Source organism: Pan paniscus, chromosome 13, assembly GCF_029289425.2.
Source record: "Pan paniscus chromosome 13, NHGRI_mPanPan1-v2.0_pri, whole genome shotgun sequence".
NCBI classification, from domain to species: domain Eukaryota; kingdom Metazoa; phylum Chordata; class Mammalia; order Primates; family Hominidae; genus Pan; species Pan paniscus.
This window is the reverse complement of record NC_073262.2, coordinates 131,100,995-131,119,564: the sequence shown is the minus strand read 5'-3', so window position 1 is coordinate 131,119,564 and position 18,570 is coordinate 131,100,995. Positions and strand designations below refer to the sequence as shown.

At 33.2% G+C, this 18,570-nt stretch overlaps 1 protein-coding gene across 3 annotated transcripts in view; it reads left to right on the top strand.

The window, feature by feature from the left end:
- The window catches only part of PID1 (phosphotyrosine interaction domain containing 1), a 795,439-nt gene that overhangs the window by 772,751 nt on the left and 4,118 nt on the right, over positions 1–18,570 (top strand). For 2 of the 3 annotated variants that reach the window (XM_063595297.1, XM_055109157.1), the window contains one exon: positions 13,917–14,027. The exons of the other annotated variant lie outside the window; for it this stretch is intronic. The gene's annotated coding sequence lies outside the window, so the exon portion shown is untranslated. The remainder of the gene's footprint in view (positions 1–13,916; positions 14,028–18,570) is intronic. 3 annotated transcript variants of the gene reach the window in all.

Genomic DNA, 18,570 nt, shown 5'->3' with positions numbered 1-18,570 from the left:
GGCATCTGTCTGCTTCCTCCAAGGAAGATTGAGACATCTTAAGATAATTTTCTACAGCATTGAAAGCACTTAGCATTTAGTTACATATTTTGTTGCATTTTTCTTTGACTTCATAGATAGCAGAAAATTGAACTATAGACACGAGAAGGCAATTTATAAAAGGAACACAGAAAAAAATTGTATATATTGAATTGATGACTTCCCCAGTAATGAAGAATTATTAAGATAAATTTTATATCATTTTAACCTATATATTGACAAATCTTAATGCAAATTATAAGGAAAGAACTTAAATAAAAGACAGGGATTCTGGAAATGTTTGGAGAAAGCATCATACTTTCTCTTCATTCTAAACAAGAATACCTCTGGCTCACCTGTCCAAATGGCTGAGAAAGGCAGTAGATTCCCAGATCAGACAGAAGTCTTTAGCTCTGCAGGTTGAGGAATCCTTAGGAAGAAACTTGTGAAGGGCTATCCTGCCATGGGCTTGGTGAGATCATGGTAAGATAGCCTCTGAAAAAAGATTGTAGGGATACTGGAAAGGACTTGGTCTACAGAAATATGTGAACTGCTGGGGAATTGGGAAAACATTGAACCTGAGTGTGTGTGGGGGGGTGGGGAGGTGTGCGCGCACATGCGTGCATGGGCCTTGTTTCCTTGGCCTTCAAAATACAAGTCAGAGCAGAAAAGTTGAATTGAGTTATCCCTACTCCAGAGGCTAAGAGAGTAGGAGAAATCCAGGTCATAGTCAGGAATTTTCCTCCTGCCTTCTTACCGTTATAGGTTTAGCCACAGAAGAAGATGGTGATTTAACTTCCATTTCCTCTGAGAGTTCTTCCACTTTGGATGCTTCAGCAACCAAAGGTGATTCCTAAAGAGATCACAGGAAAACATCATAATCACACATACTTGGAATCCAAGCAGCTAGCAAGGGGAGGTTAAATAGGGCCATCACCAGGCAAAAACCAATCAACAAATTCACCAACCAACAAATAATCAACCAACTCACCAACCAACAAATAATCTCTGATGGAGACAGCTGAGGTTTCAAACAATAATATAGGACAACAATATGGTAAAAAAAAAAAAAAAAAAAAAAAAAAAAAAACTGCAATGATTGCAGCTCAGCACAAAATAAGACTTTCTAGAATAAAAATTTAATTTAATTTTTAAAAATCTACTTTTATTCATTTAGGGGTACAAGTACAGTTGTGTTACATGGATATATTGCATAGTGGTGAAGTGTGGGCTTTTAGTGTACCCATCACCAGAACCATATCTATTATACCCAATAGGTGGAAAGTTCAGTAGGTGAGTTGAAATATGGAATGATTATTGTTAAGACTAAAACTAGTGGCCTGAAAAGGTGAACGAAAGAATATTATCTCAAAGTACAGACCAAAACATGAAAAAAGAGAAAATTTGAAGGGAAACCTATGAAATCTGGAGGATCCATTTCAGAAACTTAGCATCTAAGTCACAAGAGTTTTAGAAGGTGAAAAGGAAACGTTTTATACAAAGGAAACTGTGTAATGGGAGATACACAATAACTGTCTTAATGACTGAAGGATGCTTCCATTAACCGGAGAAAGATTGGCTTGTACAGAATGAAAAACTGCATTAAGCTTCTTGAAGTAGTAATGAGAAAGATATATGCTAACAATATTCTTGACCTCTTAAGGATAAAGAGAAAAATATATGGAAACTTCCAGATGGAAAATGTGAGCTCCTAAAAATAATTCAAATGGAATCAGACATGTTTTTGAACTATTGAAAAGTAAATGACAGTAAATTCCACTTGCAGATTGCTGAGAGAAAAGGATAATATCAAAAAAAGTATATCTAGTAAAAGAAAGATAGGTATGTGTGGTTAGATGTTGATTTCAGCTAAACCACTTGAGAAAAATACTTGAGAAACACATCAGTGAAAAGACAGGTAATTCACAGCTGAGAATTCAGACTATCAGTAATTGAAGAAAATGGATTGTAATGAAAGGGAGATTATTATGATAGTCTAGAACAAATTGAACTATCTTGGGGAGACTTAGGAGTTGGGTTAAGGTGGAGGAGAAGATGTAAAAGTATTTCACAGATCTCATTAACAGTAGAGAAGATGAGGTGGAGTAAGAAAGAATATTGTAAGACATCATCTTATTGTATGGGGTTAAATTGTGGTTTATAAGGAGCATCTTGGTGGTTCTCCATTACACAAATAGGCAGCATTGTGTTTTCACATAATAACAGAGAACGTGTGTGTATAATTACAAATGATGGGGAAAGTAATTTCACTACTAAAGGAATGAAATAATAGAACAGAACATACTAATTTAAAAGGGGAAAATAGAGTGATTGGCAACCACTAGAATGTAAGTTCTATAAGGGCAGATATTTTTGCCTTGTTTGTTCTCTGATATATCTTAAGATTCTGGAAAATCTTGGCACATAGAGGAGACTCAATACACTTTTTTTAATGAAAAAGGGAAACTACAAATTAAGCCATGAAATAAGATCAAATGAATACAATTAAGAATACTGTTTATTAAATTCCAATGATATACATGATATACATGTATATGTACACACACACACACACACACACACACACAAGACAAATGGATTGATTATAACTGTTAACCCAGCATTCTATACCCAGGAAAAACAAAACTATTTTTATTTTTATTTTTATATAATACAAGGTAAAATATAATATTTTCAGATAAAATAACACTAAGGAAACTTTTCCTGAAATATGCACTACAAGAAGTGCCAAACTAAGTTCTTTAGGGTGAAGGGAAATATTGCCAAATGAAAACTCAGATCTTCAAGAAGTAATGAAAAGTATCAGAAATGATCAATATCTGGCATAAATTGTTATAGGCATCGTTACTATTCAGGTAGGCAAATTGATCAGTCTTTCCCTTATTATTTCTTCTATTTTTATTTTTAGTTTTTAAATAGATTCCATTACACAAAGATGTTTTCATATTAACTACACTTGCATCCTAAATTTTTGTGTCCATTTTGGTAAGTTGTGTTTTTCAGGGAGTTTATTTCTTTCATCTGCATTGTTGAATTTGTTGGCATACATTTGTTTTATAATATTACTTTATTAACCTTTTATAATGCATGTAGTTACATCCCTCTTTCTTTAGTATTGTTAATCTGTGCTTTTTGTCTTTTTATTGATGTTCGGCTAGAAATTTATCAAGTTTATCAATTTATGTAAGAACCTACATTTAGTTTTGTTCATGTTGCTATTATTTGTCTGTTTTCTGTTTAATTTTATTTGTTCTTATTTTTTTATTTCCTGTCTTTGATTGAATCTGTTTTGTTTCTTCTTGAGGTGGAAGCTTAGATAAATTATTTTAAACATTTCCTTTCTTAAATATGTGCATTTAAATCTATATATTTGTTTTTAAGCACTGACTTAACTTCATCCCATACATTCTAAAGTGGTTATTTTTCAATTCAAAATATTTAATAATTTTCATTGTGAATAAAACAACAATAGCTTTATTAAGATATATTTTACTCATAATAAAATTAATCCTTTTTGGTATAAAATGCCCAGAAGTACAACCATCATTAAATCTAATTTCAGAATATTTTCATCACCCCCAAAAGAAATCTTGTCCCAATTAGCAGTCATTTCCTATTCCTTCTTTCCTGCAAACGCTGGCAACTGCTAATCTCTTTCTGTTTCCGTGGATTTGTCTATTCTGGACATTTTATATTAATGTAATCGTACAATATGCACTGTTTTGTGACTGGCTTCTTTCACTTAGCACAACGTTTTTGAGGTTCATTCATGTTGTAGCATCTATCAGTACTTCATTTTTATTGCCAAATAATACTGCATTGTATATAGATAGCTCATATTTTCTTTATTCTTCATCTGGCAGACATTTGGGAATTTCTTGACTACCATAAATAATGCTGCTATGAACATTCATACACAGGTTTTTGTGTGTGTGTTGGCCCATAGGGTTTTAGAAGTGTGTTGCCTAATTTACAAGCATCTGGGATATTTTTTGATTATCTTTTAACTATTGATTTCTAGTTTAATTTCATTGTGATCAGAGATCAGATTATATAAAACTTAAATATTTAAAATTTATTAAGTCTTAGCTCATTTTTTTAATACTCTATGTGTGCCTGAAATTAATGTTTATTCTGTTATCTTTGAGAATAGGGTTCTATAAGCATCAGTTAGCCCAAACTCGTTAATAGAGATGTCCCAATCTTTTACATATGTATATATTCTTTGTCTACTCGTAGCAATTACTCAAACAGAATCAACTTTTTTCTTCAATTATTATTAGAGATGATGTATTTATATGCTTTTCTGTTTTCTCAATTAATTTTTTGTTTCAGTATTTTTAGGCTATGTCACTAAATGTATAAAAACTTTTATTATCATGTCTCCTTTATAGATTGACCTTTTTGACATTATAAAATTATCATTTTGAGTAATAGTCTGTCTTTATCTTGAAGTCTACTTTATCTGATACTAACATAGTCACACTGGCTTTCTTGTTATTAGATTTCCCCTACGATTAGTTTTTGCCTTTTTTTTCCATCTTTTTACTTTCAACATATCTCCCTCTTTCTAGTTAAAGTGCATGTCTTATAAACAGCCTTTTTTTTATTATTATACTTTAAGTTCTAGGGTACATGTGCACAACGTGCAGGTTAGTTATATATGTGTACATGTGCCATGTTGGTGCGCTGCACCCATTAACTCGTCATTTAACATTAGGTATATCTCCTAATGCTATCCCTACCTCCTCCTCCCACCCCACAACAGGCCCTGGCGTGTGATGTTCCCCTTCCTGCGTCCATGTGTTCTCATTGTTCAATTCCCACCTATGACTGAGAACATGCGGTGTTTGGTTTTTTGTCCTTGCGATGGTTTGCTGAGAATGATGGTTTCCAGCTTCTTCCATGTCCCTACAACGGACCTTTTTCTTTTAAATGCAACCTGACAATCTCTACCTTCTAACTGAAATGTTTATCCACATACACATATTAGTAATATATTGCTGCCTAACAAATTACCACAAACTAGTAGCTTAAGACAACACACATTTGTTATCTGTGTATGAGGAGTCTGTGCATGGCTTAGTCTGGTCTTCTGCTGAGGGCTTTACAAGGTTGCAGTTAAGGTGTCAGCAATGTTGTGTTCTCATCTGGAGGCCCAATTGGGAAAGAATCCACTTCTGAGCTTTCTCAAGGTGTTTGCAGAATTTGTTTACTTGTAGTTACAGGAATGAGGGTTGTGGCTTTTTGCTGGTTGTTGATTGAAGGTTGCTCTAGCTCCTGGAGGTTTCTATCGGCTCCTTAACAAGTGAGCCTCCCAATATGGTCACTTAGTCTTCAAACCTAGCTAGGGAGAGAGAGTCTATAGAGCAAGTGTGCTAACAATAACAAGGTGGGTTTTTGTGTAACATAACATAATCATGAGAGTGGAACCTCATCATCTTTGCATATTCATTAGAAGCAATTTATAGGTCTCCCACACTCAAGAAAGGGGTGGGAGGATCATACCAGGGCATGAACACCAGAAAGCAGGCAACATAGAGGTCATCAGAGAATCTACTATCACGTTAATGTAGTTAGTGTAGTGACTTGTTTACATCAACCACCTCACAACTCGTTTTCTCTTCATATGTTCTTTCTTCTTTTCTTTCTCTTTTTCTATCTTTTTAGAATTTATTGGAAACTTTTCATATTTCATTTTATGTTCTCTATTGCATTGTTAGCTCTATTTCCTTGAATTCTATTTTCAGAGATTATTTATGCTAGATATTAAAATATGTATTCTCTGTGGCTAGCAGCAGGGCTCACCAATTCATGCCTGGACATAATATAGGGCTTGGGCAGTCCAGCTAGCTCCTTTGGGTTGGAATCCATAACTTTTTGGTGTGTTTCAGTGGGAAGTATAAAGCAAGTATCTTGATTTCTAAACCCAGGAATTTTAGAATTGACCCCTATGATCAAAGAATTTTGGAGCTTTATAAGATCTTTGGCAGTGGTGATCTCAAACCAATTATGATCTCCAAACTCCCTTCTCAGGTAACTGTTGGGAGCAATGGCATCCCAGTTTGTCCCTGGAATGGCTGGAAAGGGTACGATCTTGTGAATAGATCACTTTAAAAAACTGTATTATTTGCTTATTAGCCCTGTGTCTCTTTAAATTTTGTTTGTTTACAATGATGTGCTTTATTGGCCACAAATTCTTAGTTTGATGTTTCCCGACAGTACCTTTAGCAGATTATTTTACAATCTATCCATCAATATATACGTTATAAATATATATTATATATATTGAATCCTGAGTTCATCACAGTATACCTTGAATTGATAGTTTACCATTTTACAAATAATGTAAGAATTGCACAAAAACCATCCTCCATTTAACCCCTCTCACTCTTTCTGTGAAGGTTGGCATATATTTTTCTTCTAGTTATATTATAAGCCATACAATATTTTCCTACTATATTTTCTTTCTTTCTTTCTTCTCTTTCTTTCTTCTTTCTTTCTTTCTCTCTTTCTTTCCTTTTTTTTTTTTTTTTTGAGATGGAGTTTCCCTCTTGTTGCCCAGGCTGGAGTGCAGTGGCGCAATCTTGGCTCACTACAACCTCTGCCTCCGGGGTTCAAGCGATTCTCCTGCCTCAGCCTCCCAGGTAGCTGGGATTACATGCATGCACCACCACGCCTGGCTAATTTTTTGTATTTAATAGAGAGAGGGTTTCACCATTTCGGTCAGGCTGGTCTCGAACTCCTGATCTCGGTTAATCCACCCACCTTGGCCTCCCAAAGTGCTGGGATTACAGGCATGCTGTATTTTCTTAAAAGAATCAATCATCTCTTAATGAAATTCTTAGAAAGCATTTTTACATGTATTTATTATTACTTTGACTCTTCATTTCTTCTTTCAAAATTAGTCTTCTGGAATCATTTCTCTTCCGACCTAACTTCGTTTAGTATTTATTATCGTGCACATTTCATGATGATGAATTATTTCACCTTTTTCTGAAATATATTTTTTCCTTTTAGTTTTAGAAGATAATTTCACTGGTTATAGAATTCTAGTTATATGCTTCCTTTTCAGCACTTTAAAAACTTTATGCTATTGTCTCCTAGGTTTTGTAATTTCTGATGATAAATATTCTTATTTTTGTTTCATTGAATGGAATTACCCTATTGTATCTGGCCAGTTTAAATATGTTGTCTTTATCTTTGGTTTTCAGCAGCTTGACTACAATGTAGTAAATTGTAGGGTTTTAAAATGTTTATTTGTTCTCCTGTCTCTGTGTCCTGATGTATTTTGTTAATTTTGTGAAATCTTCAGCTATTATTTCCTAAATATTGCCTCTGGGCTATTCTTTTTTTCCTCTCATTTTGGAACTCCCATAGAGCAAATATTAAAACACTTGATATTGTTTAACAAACTTCAGACTGTTTCTGTTTTTCCCTTTTCTATTTTTTTCCCATTGTGTTTCATATTGGATAATTTGTGCTATGCTTTACTTAAATTCACTGAGTCTTTCCTCTGCTGATGCATTCTGTTTTTAAGCCCACAGGCTGAATTGTTGCTCTCTACTTTATGATTTTTAAAATTTCCATTTGGTTCATTTTTATGTTACTTCTCTCTGCTGAAAGTCCTCTGTTCACATTTGTTATCTAACTTTTAGATGGGTTATTTTAAAGTTCTTTTCTGGTAATTTCAATAGCTGAGCCTTCTATACATCTCCCTATATGGGTGGTTTCTTTTTATGACTATAGGTTACATTTCCTTGCTTGTTCACCTGCCTGATAAACATTTTATTTTATGGCAGACATTACACATTTTAAAAACCAGTAGAAACAGAAATAAATACCTTTTTACCCCCATAGGCACCTGTATTGAGGAACTTTTCTTTTGAATCATAGCTGGAATTGAGCTGGGTGGGAACTGGGACATAGCTTTAATATTTTCTCTTTTCCTCTGATTTGAGCTATCATGCCTGTGAGGTCAGGATCCTTCCTCCCAAAGAGTTCTTCATCCCATGCTCCATGAAAATACAAGATGTCTTTCTGCTTTCTGGCCTCATCACTAGCAGCCACTTACTCTAGTTGGTAGAATTAACTTTGCTTATGGGATGTTTTCACCCTCACAGTCCTTATAAGTTTGACTATACATATACATATACATATACATATACATATACATATACATATACATATACATATACATATATAATTTCTAGTCTTAGAAAAGTCTCTCTAACTATGGCAACTGGTTTTATACCAATATTGGACCACTGCCCCATGGTACAAAAATTGCTATTGGTCTTTACTTACCTAGAAGAAGCACACATCTTTCTGGAATTTATATACTCATCAATCTTTATGCTTGCACTGATATCATATTGCTCAGTAATTGTGGTTTTAAGATAGTTTTAAATCACCAGTAGGCCATATTTCTTCTTTTTAAGATTATGTGTATTAGTTAGTTTCATAGTCTACTTTTTTGCGGGGGTGGGCAGGAAAACTCTTGATTATCTTATCCATATTATATTAAGCATATAATAATATAAAATGGCATTCTAATAATATTGAGTTATTCTGTCTAGGAATGTAGCATTCTGTATTTGAATATTTTTGATTTCCAGTGTAGAGAAACATCACGTGATATATATGGTTGTACTAGTACTTGATGAGAATTACTACAGCACAACTGTAAAGGATGCGGACTCCTTTACAGGAGGAATAAGGCTTAATAAGGCTTAAGGGATCAAATCCCATCTCTACTTCCTTGCCACTCAATTTTGGATCATAGTAAGTCCTTCCTTCACATCACTGATAGGTTCTTGGAAACTGCCACTTTAACCAAACAATGTACACCCCATCCTCAAATAACATTGTTTCCTTTCATGCTTTTTGTTATGACGTAGATGAGAAAAATCATTGGTTGCATTATACCTCATTTCACCTAAAGTTGCAGTTTCTGAGAGCCTATCAACGACATGAAGTGAGGTCTTACTATAGTTAATGAATTCTAAGTTTCCCCAAGTGTAAAATGTACAGAATAATAGCACCCACTTCATACACAACCTGACTGTGAAGACTGAGTTCCTGCATCAGCAGCACATATGATAGCACCAGGCACACAGAGAATGGTCCGGCGAACATTTGTTTTTATCATTATTACACTTTTTTCCAATGCATTATCATCAAGAAAATGAATCTTTTTTTAGGTAGCTTTTGAGGAAAAGAAATGAACCTTCACTTCTAAAGTCCTCAGCTAATGTCTATTGGGTTCCATTGGCCCAAATTGAGTTATACATTTTTCCCTGAATGTGATATGTTGGTTATGGTCTGATCTTTCTCATACCTGTAGTGAATAGTGGAGTTAGCTTAACTACAAGTCTTAAGTTTCCTCTATTTGCCCCAGGAAAATTTTTATAGTTGTGCTTGTATTTACATATTTACATCGTCTACCTAGAAGGTGCATGTGTTTTTATATTTTCTTACTAGATGTCTTTTTTTTTTTTGAAAGGGAGTCTTGCTTTGTTGCCCAGGCTGGAGTGCAGTAGTGCCATCTCGGCTCACTGCAAACCCCACCTTCTGGGCTCAAGAAATTCTCCTGCCCCAGCCTCCTGAGTAGCTGGGATTAGAGGAGCCTGCCACAAGGCCCGGCTAATTTCTGTATTTTTAGTAGAGATTAGTAGAGATGAGGTTTCACCATGTTGGCCAGGCTGGTCCCAAACTCCTGACCTCAGGTGATCTGTCGGGCTCAGCCTCCCAAAGTGCTAGGATTACAGGCATGACCCACCATACCCGGCTTTTATCTTTTTTTTTTTTTTACAGCCATTGATATCTTATTTTCAGAATTGTATTCTGAAGATCTCATACATATAAAATGAGGAGGCCTTGTATTATGACATTCTGAATTGCTAAAATACTTAAAATATTAACAATTCAGTTTCTATTGAGATAATACTCTTATTGAATGAGTTATTTTCAGTGGCTGTCTCATCCAGATTCTGACAATGTTCTTGCTGCCTCATGCTTTCTCCCCATGGACTAAATCTGCTTCATAAAAATGCAGGTTCCCTACATAAAAGAACTAGATAGGTTATGTTATCAAACATAATACTACCCATTATAGTTATTTATTTGAATCTCAATATAAAGTGCTATAATAAATCTTTTTAACAGTGCTTTTAAAAATATTTTATTTTTAATTAACAAGTAATAATTATATACAATGTTAGATACAATATGCTTTACATTGTACGGTGATTGAATCAGGCCACCTCACATCATTTCTTTGTGTTGAGAACACGTAAAATTTACTTTTACCAATTTTGAAATATATATCTAATAGTTTTTCTAATTTTATAAAAGGCACCACTCATCTGTCCTTTGTACATTGATGAATTATATGAAAAGCAAAGAAGCAAACTAAATATGATGAGACTGGCAATAAGAATGATGGAGTTTATATCTATCTTTAGTTATTTTTCTTCATCAAGCTGGTATGGTATCAAAACTCGTTTCACAGTCATAGAATAAAATTAGTTTATTGCACTGAATTCGAAGAAGCCAATTCCAACCAACATTTTAAGTTTATTTTACATCCAAGTTAATGGTCACTTAATTTTCTTAAATGGTCATCTTGTTCTGTTTATCTTAGTCTTACTGATGTGAACTGATGTTTGCTGTAACATCTCACTGACTATTCTTCCTTCTTTGAATCACTTTATTCTTCGATCCCAATACTCCTCCTTAGAACCTAGTATACTAGAATGTAAGAGCAAACTGTCTGAATGTAGTGAAAGGAGACAAGACTTGAGCTTCTTTTTGAAGCAATTCAGCTGTTGACTCACCCTACAGTAAGAGGCAGAGTGTGAGAATATTGCCTAGAAAGTGACAATATAATTCACTTTTCTGAAGTATTGTAAGATGGAATTAACTCTCTCTCTCTGTGTGTGTGTGTGTGTGTGTGTGTGTGTGTGTGTATGAAAATTACAGGTAGCTTCTAGATAAAAAAGAAAGAGGCTTCCAGAACACTGTCACTGAGAATTTGTCTTTTCCATAGTATACGTTATAGTGAAAATGACTATAAAGTAGAAACTTTTAATAATAAAAAATAAACTTTATAGGCTGCAATTATAATTTAGAATGTCAATATGAAATACATTTTTATTAACTGCGACTTTTTATAACACAAGATGTATTTCTGATGTGGCATTTAAGTAAGAAAAGCAAAACATTTTAGTGTCATTTTATCCCTCCAATGAAAGACACAAATTACACTCAGGAAGACATGGAATTCTTAAAAGTAGTTAAGTGGGTGTTTGTCTTCATGAATTTCAAATACTAGTAAATAAAACTGTGCCTCCATTCATATTATTGCATATCTTTCATCAAAGCAGCAGCAAATAAAATTTTTAGTTTTTTATTTGTAAATGTTTTTCAATCAATCAAACACAAGAAATCAATTATCAATTTGTGTTTCCTCTTTTTTTTCTTCATTATTCTGGCTAAACATGCATCAATTTTATTGACATTATCAAAGAAAGAACCAACTTAAAAAAAAATTGTTGCTGATTTAATGTTTTTAGTTTCATTGATTTCTGTCCTAATTCTTACTATTTCTTTTCTTCAGCTTGCTTTAGGCTTATATTGCTCTTCATTCTCTAGTTTTCTAAGGTGGGCACTAGACTATTGATTTTAGGTTTTTCTTCTTTTCTAGCATATGCATTCAATGCTGTATATTTCTATGTAAGCACTGCTGCTCACAATGTTAAATTACACAATTTGTAAGTATGGCATGTCTATTAGTTCTGATCCACAAATTGGAGTTTTCCAAATTGAAGCCTTCTCTCCTGTTGTGCAGTGTGTCTATTACCTGTTAAAATCTTTAGTCCCTACATTCATCATTTAGAATCATAAAATCTTAGATATATAAAGATACAATCCTTCCTATACATATATTCCAATGATTAAACTAATACCCAGAGTAGTAAAATTACTTGCAGGGAGTTATCCAGTGGCTCCATCCCCTCTTACAGTGATTTCTATTGAGGACAATTGACCCGTAATATCCAGGAGATAGTGAGCTTCATTTAGAACCCGGTCTAGAGGTTGCCAACTTCACAGTACCCAGAAGCTGTATGGAGCTTAGTTATAATTTTAAAATATATGGCGCTCAGTAACTACAAAATGCCAGCCAAGCCAGTGATATAAGTGAGAATGGAGATATCGATACTGAATGAAAGAATGAATTTTTCTAACTCATCATTCTGATGTCATTTCTTCATAGCAGAGCATAAAATAAATACAAATAATACATTAAATTGTACGGTGGACTAATGGATGCGGTGAGTTTCTTTTCACCTTATTTATCTCCTGGAACTTACCTCCATATATGTACTAATTAAACGTCCTAACTGAGAGCAGGGGTTCTAAGATCTATCATGAAAGCATTGCCAAAAAGAAGACTAGGTGCTTGGGGCCCTGGAGACAGCTGAAAAGACAAGTCAAGGAAACTGGATGGCAGAAGGGAATACTGAATGCAAATTTCTTCTAACTGATTTTAAAATAAACTTCTATTAATTGTATCTATAATCTGTATAAAACTTGGTAAAGAATAGAATGATGAAACATTTTTATGAACCATGACATTTAAACACTTATTTATACAACTTTCTGAAGTACTGTATTTTCATTTACAGATCAGTCCCACAATTTCACAGACAAATGTGTTACTCTTTGCTAACGACAGCAATTAAAGTATATTGTATCACATGGATCAAACTTGAAAGTGCCTTATCTAACAGGACATTTTATAAAATATCTCATTGCATTGGTGGAAAAATTCTTCAAGAATGTATAAAATATACCTTTTTATCCTAATGCATTACACAATTTAATAAAAGGAAATAAAATATCTCCAATAGTTTAACTTTTTCACATATATATCTATCAATTCTTGTGCAGAAATTCAATCACTATCTTAAGGGAACACTATGTAGTGTTTATATGGATTATTTCAGATACTTATGACTTTCAAGTGAAAAGAGAATCTCAAACTATAGAAAAGGTGGTTTTCAAAGCATAACAATGATGAGAGTGGTAAGATCACTGATACTGTAAATGCAACCATAATTCTTTTTTTCACAGGACTATTTTCATAATAGTAGAATATCAAGTAATCTCTATTAGGATTCAAAAGGATTAGAGAAATAAATGTTTGGTCCAAAACAAGAATATTTTAAAACATACTATAAATTATAGTCAGCAAAAATACAAAGTTAGTGTAAAATTAATGTAATGGAGACATAACCCTTCATGTTAAAAGTGAGCAGCTGCTTCTCATTCTGTTTCTGCTTTCCATAAATTGTACCCTCCATCAACCCAACAGAAAAACTACTTAACAAAGAGTTTAATTCCTTCTTCTTTCCTTCTCTGTGTGGATTTGGGAAATCAGTCTTATTTTCCCGGACATCACCCCTCCCTTTATAAAGTGATAACGATAATAGTTTCTTAGTGAGGATTGTTAGAGACAGTGTCAATGCAGCACTTAGCATAAGACCTGGTACTTTGCCAGTGATAAAAAATTGGTGGTCACCATAATTAATTGCCATCATTTTTATACATACGTGGAGAAGAGACAAGACCAAGGGGGTGAGAAATAGACACAACTGGGTTCAAATTCTTCTGTGCCTCCTATAATTTTTGTGCTCTTGTAAAAATTAGTTAATTTCTCTCAGTCTACATTTTCTTATTAATAAATGATGGGCTAATGATCGCCTCTTACAGTGCTGGGTGAGGGTTAAATGAGATTAAAAGTGCAGACCAACTAGTAACAATTAGGTTAATAGGAGAAACTAATACATGTTTTCTTTCTTTATTTTCCCCAGAACTACTTAACAATATACATACTGATCCACTGTGGAATTATTAAGGAAAATACATTGAAATAGGTGGCATTCTTGTCAAAGATATATATGGACGGCTAGATGGATAGATAGGTAAGTAGATAGAGAGAAATATTTCATTATTTGCATGTAATTGCACCTTGCTTTTAGGACAAACTGCTACAGGAAAACATGTATTTATGAAAGTCCAAAAATGACAAAATTATCAAAGAAATATTTTGCAAAGAGAATAAAAACTATGAATGTACCCCCTGCTTGATGTTCAACAGCTCTTACTACACATTTCAAAGTCAAAGATGGCATGTGGTTTCCTATCTGAAATTGACAGTCACCCTGTTTTCCTTCATTGACCTCTTTTTATAATATAAGTTTTATCCCTTTAAATGGATCACAAGCGCTTATCCAGTTCACTCCATAGACAGGTAGCAACAAGAGGAACATTATATTTAACCTTTGCTGGTCAGTAAACTTTGAAATTTTAGTTTATCTTGAATATAGTATCTAATAAAGTGGGTGGTGTTATTAATGCCAACATTTCTTTTTTTAAACACTCATTACTCTCACTTTAAATACTTTCATGCCACATTTATATTTTTATGTTGTAATCTGCTATAGAAAATGCCTTAACTGAGGTATTTTTGTATATTTACAACTTATAAGGTAGAATATGATTTTAAAAGACAACAAAATACAGTGTTGGGAATTGCAGAAAAATTAATATTTTTGGGTTTGTATTTTTGAAGTCTCAGTACTCAATGCCAACTGTAGATATAGCATTCTTTGACTCTAGATTTCTGGACCAAAAAAAAATGCAATCAAGTTGTGCTTGGCAAAGCATTTTAAATCCATCTTCTACCTCTCTTGCCTAGCCAGAGGTCTCTCAAGAACCACTCAAATTGTTCTTTAGTGGCATGGAGAACATTGTGAGATGGCAAATGCTATATTATTGGATCAAATAAATATCAAGATTAGTGATCTGCACTAGTAATGATCTGGATCGCTGGAGAACTCCATTGCAGCCTAGGAGGCAAGCCAATTAAAAAGAATAATTGGTTTCCCATCCCACTACCAGTTAAGGAGACTCCACACTTTGCAGAATTAAGAGGCAAAGAAGACAATGGGGAGGCAATGGGTTGTCACAGAGCTAATAATCCACACCCACTTACAAAGTCACCAGAAGGAGCTTCAGCATCACTATCACATAGGTTGACAGCCATGAACAAGAAATAGATTATTTAAATAAATGTTATCTCCCCAGGAGTTAACCCAGATTGCACTATAAATTCATCCCACAAATAAGCTTGCTTACATGCTTGCATGCAAATTTTAAGTGTAAAATTCATTGAAACTTTGTTGATAATAGTAACTTAGTCAAACACTTTTAATAAGCTATATAATCCACTAAAAGTTGACTAGTGAAATTAGAATACACCATAAATAGAATGTCATGTAACTACTAAAAAAAGCTTCACATATATATATAAACTATATATATAAAATATATATATAAATAATAAATATAAATATATATTTTTATATAAAATATATATAATATAAAAATATAAATATATATTATATATATAAATATATATTATATATAAAAATATATATTATATATAAAAATATTATATATAATATATAATATATAAATATATGTATATATAAAAAATTGTATACACACACCCCCAAGATAAATTTAAAGATTTTTTAAGGAGAGAAAAAAAAGTATAGAACTTTGCAGAGAAAATGAAGATTAACAAATATAGGCATTTACTTTATTTAAAAAGACACCTCTAAAAATTAGTAACAATGGTCACTTCTCAGGAGGAGTTAAGGTCAGAGTACATGGTGTTTGACTGTTTTTGTTAATTTCGAATTTTTACTCATACAAAAGGCCCATTTCCTGATGGGATTCATGCTCATGAATGAATCCAACATTCATGTCAAAAGATGTTACCAAAATTGCAGTACCATTTATCTATGAAGTTATTTTGAGCACTGAATATTTATTATATTTTCTTAGAAATATATCAAAATAAATATTCACCAAAAGAAATATTAGCAAATAGGCTCTTTGTGCTTGTATAATCTTCTTTCTCTTTTCCTTCTTCTTCCTCTTCTTCTTCTCCTTGTCCTTCTCTCCTGTTTAAGCCTCCTTTAAAATTAGGAATTTAATTGTGGTGTCTGGAATAGTTACACTATCTTCTTTAGGAAAAAAGAAAAGTAAAACAGCAAGAAAATGCCCATAGATGATAGAAACAAAATTTGAGAGAAAGTTTTCAGATAATTTTTAAGATGGCTAAATTTGAGGGCATTTGCTTGTACTGCCAAAAGAGTTCTTTAGTTTGCTGACAAACTCTGCAAAATTGAACTAAATTAGCAGTGTTAAGAAGCCCTCATTGTTCAATTCCCACCTATGAGTGAGAACATGCGGTATTTGGTTTTTTGTCCTTGCGATAGTTTGTTGAGAATGATGGTTTCCAGCCTCATCCATGTCCCTACAAAGGACATGAACTCATCCTTTTTTATGGCTGCATAGTATTCCCTGGTGTATATGTGCCACATTATTGAACAATGAGAACACATGGACACAGGAAGGGGAACATCACACACCGGGGACTGTTGTGGGGTAGGGGAAGGAGGGAAGGATAGCATTAGGTGATATACCTAATGCGAAATGACGAGTTAATGGGTGCAGCACACCAACATGGCACATGTATACATACATAATAAACCTGCACGTTGTGCACATGTACCCTAAAACTTACTTAAAAGTATAATAATAAAAAAGAAGCCCTCACAGAATGCCTTTCATTAAAATTGCGTCAGAGTGTAAAAGCATCTTCAGAGCATTCTGCACTTTATCAGTTCTTCTGGGAGGATTTGAAACAAAAAAGCTTTCTTATGAGGCAGGATGATGTATTATAGTAGCTAGGAGTGTGGCCTCTAGAGTCATACTCCCTGGGTTCAAATTCCAGCACAGCCACTTCTCTCTACAGAGCTTTGGACAATTTCTCAAATGTTCTGCACCTGTTTCCTCATCTGTCCTAGTCAGATAATAATAGTAGATTCCTTGCAAAGTTGTGAGGATCAAGTGATTAATATAATGCACCTAAGCCATGCCTAGAAGATAATGTTTTGTAAGCATTGATTATTCGTGTCTTGGTATTATTATTTTTATCTGCCAATAAAAATACTGAATTATCATGTGTATGCCATTCTAACATGCAGACATAGCAAGTAAAAAACCATCAATTTATCATCATTAAACCTGTGTTTTATTCTGACAACCTGTGTTTTATTCTGACTCTATCACCTATTGGGTATGTGACCTTGGGAATGTCACTTCATGTCTCCTGGGGTGATTAAGACACTAAGTCTGGCTTCTCCACTGAAAAATGGGGTTCACTTATCTGATTGTCTTGAAAATCAAATGCAATTTTCTTAGAAAGTAAATACCAATGTTGAAATGTTATATACACGTGAAATTAGTAATGACAGGAGAAAGTATAACAGTAGAAATAAAAATAAGAGTAAGAAGAGTAATTTATGTTAATCATAGAAAAAAGGAATAAACAGAAAAAATAAAAGAAAAATAATATTTCGTAAATCATAATGTTCACATTGAGTCCTATTTTTGCAAGTATTTTAAAACTTTGCTTATGCTTTATATCATATATTTTGAACAACTGCATAAATGATATCTTGCTATAGTTTTATAGCAAGAAGTCGTGCAAACTTCTTTTATACTTATGAAAAGTCTTCAGGCTTATTAACTTAATACACATAAGACTGGTTCATTTATTTTAAATTGCAAATAAAATTCCATTATATTAACAAACTCTATTTATTTCTGACCTTGCTGAGGGACAGAATTTATTTTGCTGTTACAGATTGTACTTCAATGAATATCTTCATACAAATATCTTTTGCACTTGTGTATAAATTTTATCATGAATACATTCCGAGAAATAGAATTGCTGGATTTCATGGCATATGTATCTACACTTTTGTTAAATTTTGTCAGATTTCTCTCTGAAGTGGTCATCTGTCTTATTGAGTATAGCAAGCAGAAATATTTGAAAACTCTATATTTTCCCCTGTATATTTATCCTTAAATGGAAGGTCACTTCCGTTTAAATTGTATATTCCAGAATATTGTATCTACCACCCTTCACTGTTCATTTGAATTTTGGCAAATTTCTCTTTTAGACTTACTTACATTCTGAGTATTTGTTGACTGTCATAGACTCAAGCCCAATTCCAGCTTCCACATCTCTCAAAATTCTTACTGAACTGACATTTTATTAAAGATGAATTAACAATACTGATTATAAATTCCCTGAATTTATACCTTAGTAGTCTAAGCCAGCATTTCTCGAATCTGTTGGCCTGAAGACATGTTTACACTCTAAAATTTACTGAAGACCCCAAATAATAGTTTTTATTTATGTAGTTTCTTTCTTTGATATCTGTATTGTATTATGATATTGGAAATTAAAGCAGAAATTTTAAAAAATATGTATGTATCAATTCATTCTTAAATAGGAAAGATAAATCAATTATATGCTAACATGAGTAATATACTTTTATAGATAAAATAATTATGTTTTCCAAAACAAGATTTAATGAGAAG